This window comes from Myodes glareolus, chromosome 2 (assembly GCF_982192425.1).
Source record: "Myodes glareolus chromosome 2, mMyoGla1.1, whole genome shotgun sequence".
NCBI lineage: Eukaryota > Metazoa > Chordata > Mammalia > Rodentia > Cricetidae > Myodes > Myodes glareolus.
In genome coordinates, this window is record NC_142027.1 from 490,249 (window position 1) to 502,672 (window position 12,424).

Consider the following 12,424-nt stretch of genomic DNA (forward strand, 5'->3'; position numbering starts at 1 on the left):
ATTTTAATCTTGGTGATATTTTTAAACTCCTCCCACACCCTACCCACCTCGCTACTCACCCATATTCACACCCTTTCTCTCATTAGAAAACAAAAATGAATCTAAACTTAAAAATACAATAAATAAGATAAAAATAAGCAAAGAACAGAACAAAAAAATAAGAGAAAAAGATCTCTCCTTCCCACAAAAAAAAAACCCCACAAGAAAAACATACAGGTCACATTGATGATTTCCTTTATTTTCCAATACCATGCAGAATATCTTCAATACCGTGAATACCATGAATGCTAGTCAGTAAGGGTAAAACTTCTACTTAGTACCCACTAGTGGATTCAATTTTTTCTGTTAAATTAATGTTAAGCTCTTCAATAGTATTAATTTTTCAGCTAACTTTTGATTTTCAATGGTATTAATCCTGCCTACTAGCTGTTCATTATTACCCTGCCGAGACTGTATGATTTCTAAAAGTGCCACATTCTTTCTTAAGGATATAATATGAAGAAAAAAACTGAATCCCAATATCCGATAGATGGATTATCACCATAAACATATAAGCCTTGCATAATACAATCCATAGTACTAGCAAAAAGTTACTAAAAGTTGCAATGTTAATGTAGTCTGCCATATTGATTTATTAATTTCTTGTTATGAGATCCAGTAAATTGTTTTAAGTGTAATTATCTTTATTGTCCAGCAGATGTTTTGATTGCAGAGTTGAAACTACAATGATGTAACTGGTCCCAACAGAGAGGGTCCTGAGCTGCATTAGTTTCTTGACTTGGTACTGGCTAAATACTGAGAAATATGCTTTGCTTGACAAATAAAAAGCAATTAAATCAATTCCATACTCGGAACAAGAAGCCCAGAACTCATGGGCAGCGAACAGAAACTGGAAACTGCACAAGAAATGCCAGTGACAAGGAACATGGCAATTGGTGTGGGGGGACATAAATGTGCTTGGGAAATTTTCAAGTCACCTCATGCAGTTATCATTGCTATGACAGTGGTTGTACAAACAACTGCTTGGGGAAAAGCAAACCAGACAGGCAGGGTTGGGAGACATTCTGGGTTGTGGACCGGTTAGATCCTCAGGCCGTCCACCAGGTAGGCATGGAGTCCAAATCCGCATGAGGTGCCAGATGAAGAAAAATGCTTAAATGAAGTCCCACACTAGCTCAGAATTGAGATTAAAGAAAGAGTTATTTATTTAGGGGCAGACTCACAAATCACAATTTTCTGCTGTAAGGGAGAACAGCAACTGAATCCCACAGCTGGAAAAAAGAGAGCTGTATGTGTGCTTTACATTAGCCTTAATAGTGTAAGAGGCCATGCTCAAGTGGGTTGGTAACTTAAAAGCTACTGGCAGTAAGAATTTCTATAGCAATAAGTGAGTACATACAATTTTTGTCTTCCTAGATATGAGTTATCTCATTCAGAATGATTGTCTTTTCTAAGTCCATCCATTTGCTTTCAAATTAAATGATTTAATTTAATTTTTAACAGCTGACTATGACTCCAATACATAAATTTAGTGTCTTTTCTTATCCTTCCCCTGATTGAGATACATCTATATTATTTCCACATTCACACGATTTCAAATAAAGCGTACGTGAACATAGTTGAGCAAGTGTCCTTGTGGTATGATTGACCACCTTTTTGGTTATCTGCCCAAGAGTGGTATAGCTTGTTCTTGTGGTAGATTGTTTTCTTCTTTTCTGAGAAACCACCATATTGATTTTCAAAGTGGCTATATAAACTTGCACTTCCACCACCAACGGAGGAATATTCACTTTGCTCCACATTCACCACAGCAAAGTTGTCACTTGTGTTTTTTATCTTAGCCATTCTGACAAATATAAGATGCCAGCTAAGGATCATTTTGATTTGCAGTTTCCTAACAACTAAGGATGCTTTACATTTCCTTAAGTCTTTCATGGCCATTTAAGATTCCTTTGTTGAGAATTCTCTGTTTGGATCTTTACCTCAATTTTAAATTGGATTATTATTTTTGATGTCTAGTTGCTTGAGTATTTTTACATATTTTAGAGATCAGACCTCTCTCAAGTATGGGGTTGGTGGAAATATTTTCCCATTTTGTAGGCTGTCATTTATGTTATTGATGGTGTCTTTTGTCTTAGAAAACCTTTTTAGTTTCATGAGGTCACATTTATTAAATGTTGATCTTATTGTCTGTGCTATTGGTGTCCTGTTCTGGAAGCTGTATCCTATACCAATGTGTTCAAGGATATTTCTGACTTTCTCTTCTATCAGGTGCATCTGAACTTTTGTTGTTTGTTTTATCCACTTGGACTTGAGTTTTGTGCATGGTGATAGATATGGATCTATTTGCATTTTACTGCATGCCAACATTTAGTTATGACAGCACCATTTGTTTACCTTTGTTGAAGGTGTTTTCTTTTTAATGTGTTCTTGAATTTGTTTTAATGGCTATTTTTACATCAGTGGTCATGAGGGAAATTGCTGTGTAATTTTCTTTGTTGAGTCCTTGTGTGGTTTGGGTATCACGGTGTCTTTGGCCTCAAAGAAAGAATTTAATCATGTCCCTTCTTTTTCTATTTTGTGGAATAATTTGAGGAACAATAGTATTATCTCTTTGAACATCTTGTAGAGTTCTGCTTTTAAACTACCTGTCCCTGGGATTTTTGGGTTGGGAGATTTTTTTTTTTTTTTATTTTTTTTTATTTTTTTATTTTTTTTTTTATAGTAAATTTTATTAAATTATAAAAGTTTCCAATTCCGCCCCCCCCTCCCAACACCCTCCCACTCCCCCCACTCCCCCCCTCCTTCCCCTCCGTCCCCCAGGGCAGTCAGAGATTTTTAATGACTACTTTTGTTTCCTTAGCAGTATAGGTCTATTTTGATTTTATATCTGACCTTAATTTAACTTTATTGAGTGGTATCTATCAATAATTATTCCATTTCTTGCAGATTTTCCAATTTTGTGAATTACAGTTTTTTGAAGTTTTACCTAGTTTATTCTCTATATTTCCTCTGAGTCTATTGTTATGTCCCTATTCCTGTTTTAATCAATCCTTAATTGATATCCCTAACCATGAGGAAAAACTTTGTTCAAAGAGAGGATATCATCTTCTGGAATTATTTCCAGCTGTTATGGGGTTGATGTTCTTCCTATGTGATCCTGTAAACATGCTTGGACTTAGAGAATAGCCATTGTTCAACTCAAAAGTGAGCTTTAATTTTTAAGTAGAGATATATACATGTTGAGGTAAAGAAATTTTTACCCTGCAGATAATATATCATCATAAGTCAGATTTCTCTTTGCTTGGTGACTCATTCCTGATAGGTATTTTTTTCTTCTTTAGGCATTTAGATATTCAAGGTCTCTCAACTTTTATAAAATGAGTATTTTCCTGCAAAGACAAGATATAACAATGACCCAAACCTTATAAGGTTTACTTACCACCTTTATGATTGACACCTCTGTGGAAGAGCTGTCATTTCTCTGTCTCAAGAGGTTTCTCTGTTTCAAACTGAATCTTTATTAATTTTGATGGTTTCCATATCGTTTCTTCTCCTGTGAAAAGAAGAACAAAACTACTTCCCAAACATAGGTTTCCATTGTGAGGTCAACACATTCTTGAAATATACTGGATGATTTAATTCAGAAGTTTCTTTTACTAATTAAAGGTTAGTAAAGCATTATGCAATCTATTTCTAGGGATATTTTTTATTACTTTCTGTTTGTTTAGCATATCATTTATAGTTTGATTTGGTCTTTCTATAAGTGCCTGACCTGTAAGATTGTTTCGTATACCTACAATGTGCTTTACATATTATAATAAGCAAAAAGTTGTTTTATTTTCTTAAAGACATATGCTGGACCATCAGTCCTTATTTGGGTAGGTATACCCATAAAGGTTATACCTTCTAATAAATGGATGATTATTGAATCAGCCTTTTCTGAGCTCAAAGCAGTTGCCCACCGAAAACCTGAAAAAGTGTCAATGGTGTGGTGTCCACATTTTAATTTTCCAATTTCTGTGAATTGGAACACATCCATCTGACAGATTTCATTCCTTTGAATACCATTTGTGTTATTTCCTGCAGGCAGTGGTGTTTTGTTAGAGAAAGAGCAAGTAGAACATCTCCTTATAATCTCCCAAGCTTGTTGTTATGGAATAGAAAACTCTTTCTTTGAACCTTTGCATTAGACATGAAAATTTTTGATAAAATTCTGAGGCCTTTAGCTCATTTCCACTTAATAATTGTTGAATTTCTGAATTGCCTTGTGCTAAATGACCTGGTAGACACATATGGGATTTGATGTGTTTTATGTATATGGGACAAAGTCTATTGTAACATGAGGGGCCGGCTTGTTGGGGTTTCTATCCCGCCCGGTACCCCACAGCCAGCAAATCCCAAAGAGAAATCACACACACAGGACTCCATAAGGTTATAAACTGATTGGCCCCTTAGGTCAGGTTTCTTGTTAACTCTTATAGCTTATATTAACCCATTATTCTCATCTATGTTAGCCACACAGGTCAGTACCTTTTCAGCTGGGCAGGTTACATGCTGTCTCTTCGGTGGTCTGCGCAGGAGTGGCGGAGGGAGTTTCCTCCTCCCTAGCCTTATCCTATTCTCATTGCCCCGCCTCTACTTCCTGTCTGGCTGACCCGCCTATACTTCCTGCCTGGCCAATAAACACTTTATTAAAATATGGTTGACAGAAAACAGACAATTCTCCCACACCAGTCTATTCCTAATTACACCTTGAACCTGAATGAATAATAAAGTTATTTTTGTATCATCTGGTAAAAATATAGTGATTTCAATGAGCAAAAAAAAAACCCTCTTTCTGTGCAGTTTAAATCAGTAACTATATTGAGAGATTCTTTTAAAAAGCATATGATTCAAGCTTTTGGACAAAATTATAAGGGCTTTTTTCTACCTTACTTAAATCTTGTGATTTGTGATTTCCCTTCATTATTTATTTGCATCAGTATAGAATGCATGGGCTCCAGTTATTGGTGTGTCATATACAATGAAGAGAAGGATACAAGTAGTTCATTTTATAAGGTTAATTCTATCACTTTGGGGATAATTGCTATTAATTTCTACTTTCTGTGTGCTTAAAAGTTATGGATACTTGTGTTCTACTTTCCTCAAAGACTTAGTAAGCTTCAAGACATAGCTGCTAAAACAACTTGCATTCTCAACTCATTTGTAGACTTCACTTATATGGGTTTGAATTGTGCATTATATTGCACATTTTCTATTTTTGTATCAGATTTACATAATGGGAAGTGCTTAGACAGAAATATCTTAAAACTAACACTTTGTTATACATAGTGGTCTGAATTCTTTCTACCACTGTTTGGAAAATGTCATGCCACAACAGCCCTGCTTCAGAGAAGCTGTATACTATTTAACTTCATTTAAGTTAGCTTTATCTTTGAGATTACAAATGTATGAAGTATAAAATAGGATGGATACTGCAAATATATCCTGAAAAACATTACTTTTATCTACATGCTCTCCACAAACTTAATTCCAGTTGATAATAAGAGGCACAGAAAATTTAATGAAAGTTTCAAGGTTTAGTGGTTAACTCAGCCTCATTTGGAGATTTACTCCTTTCTTCCATGTTCTTATTAAATAGACTGCTTGGTTGTCTCCTATGATGATTAATTTACTGAATTTTAAAAGTAGAAGAAACTGCAAAAGTGGATGATAACCATCTAGCTCAGTTCAGGTGAGTATAAGGAAACCCCATGCAAGACCTTAGCATTAAAAACATCTGGGTAGACAGGGTAGTATTGCTTATAATAGATTAATCTCCCAGGGTTATTTCATTTCCTTCACTAATTCATTGATAATAGATTTTATTTTTATTATTCTCATTAGAATAATGTGAGAATACTTTCTTTGGTATTTTTGCTATTAGAATAATGTGAGAATACTTTCTTTGGTATTTTTGCTATATTTGAGAAATAGCATATAGCTTCACACATGTTAGGCACAAGCTTAAATATAGAGCCATATTATGACTGATATTTTAAAATTTTACCCCTTCCATGAGACAGTCTCGTATGTAGCGCTGACGAGCCTTCAACTCATTGTGTAGCTGAGGTTTGTCTTGAGCTCTTAATTCCGTAAATGTCCTTCCAAAATTCTGGGAGTTATGTGAACATCAACACATCCACTTAACATGTCTTTATTGAGCATATATGTGACTGTATAATTGGATATGGATATAATGTAAACTATTTGCTCAGATAATAAAAAAGTTAGAAGGAAAACATGTGTGGTTATCAACAGTGTATGACATTAAAGTTTGCTTTATTACTTCTTGAGTAAGTTGTATTTCTGATTTATGTAAAATGGTTATATAGTTTAGATATGTAGAATAGTAGGCTTAAAGAAATTAGCAGTTTTCTAAAGGTCCAAAAGCTTTGCAATAAATTCAAGGTAAGTGTATTTTGTAATTTCCCAACTATTAGTTAGACAAATACTATATAAATCGTGTTTTTGTTTAATTGAGGTAATGAATTTCACATTACTTCTTTGAAACTTGTCCTCACTGTATAGTCACTATGTAGTCACACGGTTACAAAGGCCTGGGACTCACTCTGTAGACTAGGCTGTTCGCACACTCACAAAGCTCTAATGTTCTCTGCTTTCAAAGGGCTGAGATTAAAAGTGTGTGCTACTACACTCGGCCTTAGGTCACAAATTTGTATTGCATATGAGGAAAAGTGTTCATATTTGAAATTCTAAACAGTTATCAATAAATAGAAGAAGAGAAATGTAACATATTTTGCTTCCTAGCCAAGAGTGAGTATTAGGAACATTCAGTATTTGTGTGGACGCACATGTGTGTGCACGCGTGCATGTACACACATGCATGCCTGTATATTACTTTTTGAACAATAATATCATTTTCTCTTGGCAGATTGTGTTCATGAAATCTTTCTCTAAGAATACATAATATAAATTTAAGGGATGTTGGAAACTAAATTATGATTATCAAGAGCAAGGCATGTTCATGATTTAGGGCATTCAAACTTAAGACATGTATATTTTGTTAAATCTGAAGAAACATGATTTTATTTTTGAAGATTTAAAATACAATGTTTATAAAACTCACATATCTCTTTATAACAACATGTTTATGTAAGTACAAGATCCAGCTCGTGGATATTAAGATCATTCAATGGGTAGTCTGCTATTACTTTGCATGGTCTCTTCCACAGAGATGAGGGATTCAGCTATCCTTAGGTATATTCATGTAATGTGCCTCATTTGCTTACATTTAAATTATAGGTAAGTCATTTTTTTATAAGTAGAGTGCCATCTGAAAATAGAGTCTGCTTTAGTTTTATTTAGACAAGGACAAATTTGGTCAATAAAACAATAATTCATTAAATTCTGGTTTTGACACTTGGCTTTTAGAACACTGTGAATGGTGGTTATTTTTGCCTTGAAACAACACCAATAAATACATACAGCTTAAGCAGATTACAAAGGAAAATATAGATACTATGGTAGGAGCAGAATGTTTTATTTTTCTTCCACAATGAATTTACATTTGAATGATAAACTTGAGTAGAATTAGTTTCTTAAAATTTTTATTCATGATATAAAGTAGTATAAGTGACACATACTTTGAATTTTTTACTAATTTTATATGTCCTTTATTTTTTCCATAACAAGTATCAAATGAATTTTAGAAAAAAATCATGTAATATTTGAATATGACAATGAATGAATATGTTCATAATTTTATAGCTATCATTCCATATTTGTGGAAAATTATTTTGAGCATTTTTTTGTTTCTTGATATTTTGACAGTGATTTTTATGTCCCTTCATTATATGGGTTCACATGAGAAAGGAGATCATTTTCTGCACAGATGTTAAGTTGTGTTGATGAATTTTAACAAGATACGCTTTTGTGTGTAAACGTATATTTTGGGAATTTCCTCCCAAACTAAGTGAAGAAAAGTTAAATCAATGGATAAAACACAATTATTAATAAAATGTAAAATATTTTGCTTTACTTAAATTAAATCTGTTAGCAAGTATTTTTGGTAGTAGTTAAAATTATTCTTTGTGAACAGAGCAACTCTTAAAATATGGTAATTTTTATCTTTGAAAATGCTAGAAAAATACAGTCTTTTCATTGCATGTCATCACACAAAAATCTTTACATAACAGACCTAATAATAAAACATTTCTTACTGTTGAATATAAATTATTTAGATTACATTTAGATTTAGATTACATTTAGATTTAGATATTTGTTAATTTTACACAATGGTTGCATTGATCATTTTATGAAGATTTTTCTTTCTTTTATTTTTAGATATCTAATTTTTCTCCTTCTCAACGATGAAATTGAAACACCAAAAAACATGGAGAATCAGAGTACTGTCTCAGAATTCATTCTGCTTGGATTTTCTTATGACCACAACATACAGATATTTTGCTTTGCACTTTTTTTAGTCTGTTATATTGCCCTTTTGCTAGGAAATTTTATGATCCTTATTTCAATTCGGTTCAGCCCTCTTTTTCATCAGCCAATGTACTATTTCCTCAGCCACCTATCTTTTAAGGGTATTTGTTTTACCTCCTGGGTGACTTGCTAGGAGTTAGGAAAACCATCTCGTCCGCGAACTGCATGCTGCAAGTCTTTGCAATGCACTTCTTTGGCATGATTGAAGTCTTAATTCTAACAGTCATGGCCTTTTTACCGCTATGTGGCCATCTGCAGGCCTCTTCACTATATGGTCATAAGGAACAGGACAAAATGCCACTTTCTAATGTTAGCAACTTGGGTTGGTGGAGCAGCCCACTCATTTCCCCAGTTTCCTATTGCTATTTTTATTGCCCTTTTGTGGACCCAATCAAATTGACCACTACTTCTGTGATATTTTTCCTCTGCTTAAAGTTGCTTGTACTAACACATACATCATTGGTGTCCTTATTCTGACCAACTCATGTATCGTCACGTTAGTGACCTTTATGGTTCTATTTGTGACTTATGTCATTATTTTACTCACTTTAAGAACTCACTCAGCAGAAGGAAGATGCAAAGCACTGGCTACATGTGCGTCTCATGTCACTGTTATAGTTTTACTCTTTGGGCCAGCAATCTTTTCCTATCTTAGACCTCCTACCACTTTCCCTGAAAATAAAATATTTGCTCTGTTTTATACCATCATTGCTCCTATGTTCAATCCCTTAATTTACACACTGAGAAATGCAGAGATGAAAAACGCAATGAGAAAAGTTTGGCATTGGTCTATAATTTTAAGGACATATACAATTAATTTGTTTATTAGGTGTGTGGCTTTATAATAGAAAATTGTAGGTGTAAATTAAATAGAAACTATGTCATGCATGTTATCTATTTCACTATCTTTAGGAGAATGAATATGTCCAATAAAACTTGTTTTATTTAATAACTAAAAGACTATTAAAATATCAATTTTTTGGACTACAGAACTGAAATCAGCAGAGTTACTTCCAATGAAAATGGGAACCAAACCAAGCAACTGATGCTATAATTTTCAATGATTTATATTTAATATTTCATAGATTTACTGAGCTTTGTGGTATATGGTGGTTTGAAAGAAAATAATGCCCAAAGAGGGTGGTACTATTAGGAGTTGTGGCTTCACTGGAGTAGGTTGTTGGAGGAAATATATCACTGTAGTTTTCCAATTCTCAGCTCCTCCCAGTGCCACAGTTGATTTCCTATTGGCTGAAAAATGTAAACAGTACAATGTCTGCCTCCAAGCCACCATGGTGATAATGGATTAAACCTCTGGACTGTAAGTCACCTAATAAAATATTTTCATTTACAAGAGTTGCTGTTGTCATAGTGTTTCTTCACAGCAATAGAAACCATACCTACGACAAGGCTTCTATTAAATTACATCTTTTTTTTCTGGTTGTAAAACAATTGAAATTTATTAATCAATGCTATGTGTTAGGAAAAAATTTTAAGACGAGCAGATCCTCTGCCTCAAAGAAATCCAGTTAGGTCAGATAAACCAAATTAAAATGCCCATTTTTTTATTAAATATGTCTCTCTGGTGGCTGAGCACACGGTTGGGAGACAGGAAAGCAGGGAGCACATGCAAACCTGGAACCAAGTGTTTCTCTTCTGGGAGCCCACTTAAATACCCTGTGGGAGTGGTCCTGACTCCTCCTAGGTCCTGGGATTTGGAGTCCAGACCAATACAACTCTCAGGCCAGTGGTCTAAGATGAATGCCAGGGGCTGGGGCTATGTTCCAGACTTAAAACTAAATTTTTAAGTTTTGACAGCATATGCTCTTGCACCTCGTCTACTAGTATTCAGAAATCAATTTTGGGTCTGAGATATCAATACAATATAATGTGGAATAAATTAGATCTTGGGTTAATAGTTGGGTTTACCAATGCAGAAATGTGAACCACTAATGAAAATAAAATAGGAAGTAGTAATTCAGAATGCCAAAAACTTGTGCTGATGGTTTATTAATTACCCCTGCTATAAGAACACTTCCCATAAAAAATCAAAGGAGCCACATAATAAAATCATTTGCATATCTCTGCCCCTATAATACCTAATGCTTTTATGTAGATTATTATTGATTGGATATGACTCAAAGACATTTCTTGTTGCAATGAGTGAAATACCACAAAGAAGAAGGGATTGTCCTTTAGAAAAAGAGAATTATACTGTGGTGTCATGGTTGTACTGACAGGATTTTAACTGTCTTACAATAAAATTTACCACAATGCTGTTTAATTACATGGAACATGTAGGGAAGATTACTTCATGATGATAAGAAAAAATGTATGAAAACATTTAAAGAACTCAAATACATATTATATCATAAAATAAACCATTTTGAAGGGGCTGTGTATGTCTATGTGTGGAATATCTTGCATACAGGAATTATCTGCTTCCTGTTCATTTCTGGTGTTAATCCAAAATTCTCAAAGAATAAAACTATTGACTTAAATTTCTTATGGCAGAAAAGTACTTCAAGAGTTTATGTAGAGAAATCATATGCAGAAAGTCTTATCAAATTACAGTGAGCATTATTTGCTCATATTCACTTAGAAATCCATTCCAAAAAGCAGCATAGCATTCTTAAAAAAGACTGGGTAACATGACTGTATGGGAAGGAAGATAATTAAAACACACAAAATTTTAGAATACAGAAGTGAACTGTAGGACTTCCATTTGCCTTGAGCTATGGAAAAACAAAAGGTAAATGAGGAAGATGCTATTATTTGCAATTCTTAAAAGAAAATATTAAGTATTAGAAACGTATCAGTAATTAATAAAGTAAATATCTCTTTTGAAAAAACACTTCAAAGTATTTAATAATCCAATGGTTAGAAAGTAATAAATTTAAATGTTCAATATCCTCAGTGTGTGGATACCTCTATTCCAGATGTAAGTAGGCAGTTTCAGAGGATTCGAAGTCCCCTAAAAGCCTCCTTTGGATCTGTGAACCTGGATAAGAATGCCTCTTCAAGAGCAAATTAACTAATCTTATGGGTTAGTTGAGATGGATGAATTAGCTGATTGAATGCAGATAAATGAGGGAACCTTGGATAGATAAGAAACTGATTCCAACAGTGCCCAAAGATCTCCTGAAGAACATGAAAGAGTCTCTTCCCTAATTCAGGACATTTTGTTAGATTTGTTTCCATTCTTATTGAATTGCCAGGATCCTGCAAAGTCTTTTTAATATTCATGTCCCAAGGAGAGCTTGGAATCTCCTTATCATTTGTCTTTCTGATCACTCTATGAAATAATGTTTAAATCAAAGGCAGAATTTCACAGTAATCCCTTTATATCCTCTTAAGAAAAGCTGGTTTCAAATGTCTATCAGTTCATTCTGAAGATTTCTTGAGCATCTACTTTTGGCCTTGTCCTAGACTTAAGTGAATAAATAAAATAAAAGGGATGGTCCTATAGATAATCACAATTCAACAGAGGAGCTAAGACTTGGTTTTTATTGGGGATTGGAAAGAATGCACTATTTGCAACAGGAAATAAAGCATAGACAGTTGTAGAAATCCTTAAAGTATCAAATTTATTGATTTTTCTCCCCCTTGTTGTTTAACCCAGACTGAACTCAGACTTACTGCTCTACTTTAGCCTCCTCAGTGCTGGGACTATGTCACACGTTTCACATCAAGGTCTATGTGAATAGGAATGTAGACTTTTAAGAAAGTAGAAAAATTGACAATGAATTCAAAGATATGGGTTTGAGTGTATACCAAGACTAGGTGGATTTGGAGAATGCTGCTTTAAGTGAGAGCCTGCCTCAATACCCATATAATTGAGGACAATTGAGGAAGACAGCAAATGTAAACTCTGGGTCTCCATATGTACCTCTGCACCCAAACATATACAAACAAACAGATGTAT

At 34.0% G+C, this 12,424-nt stretch overlaps 1 pseudogene across 1 annotated transcript in view; it reads left to right on the forward strand.

Annotated features, from left to right (window-relative positions):
- LOC146895757 (olfactory receptor 4P4-like) overlaps positions 1-9,855 on the forward strand; it is a 31,392-nt pseudogene extending 21,537 nt beyond the window's left edge. The window contains exons 5-6 of the transcript XR_015735497.1: positions 5,645-5,737; positions 8,350-9,855. The product of XR_015735497.1 is annotated as an olfactory receptor 4P4-like (transcript). The remainder of the gene's footprint in view (positions 1-5,644; positions 5,738-8,349) is intronic.
- Positions 9,856-12,424: the final 2,569 nt, after the last annotated feature.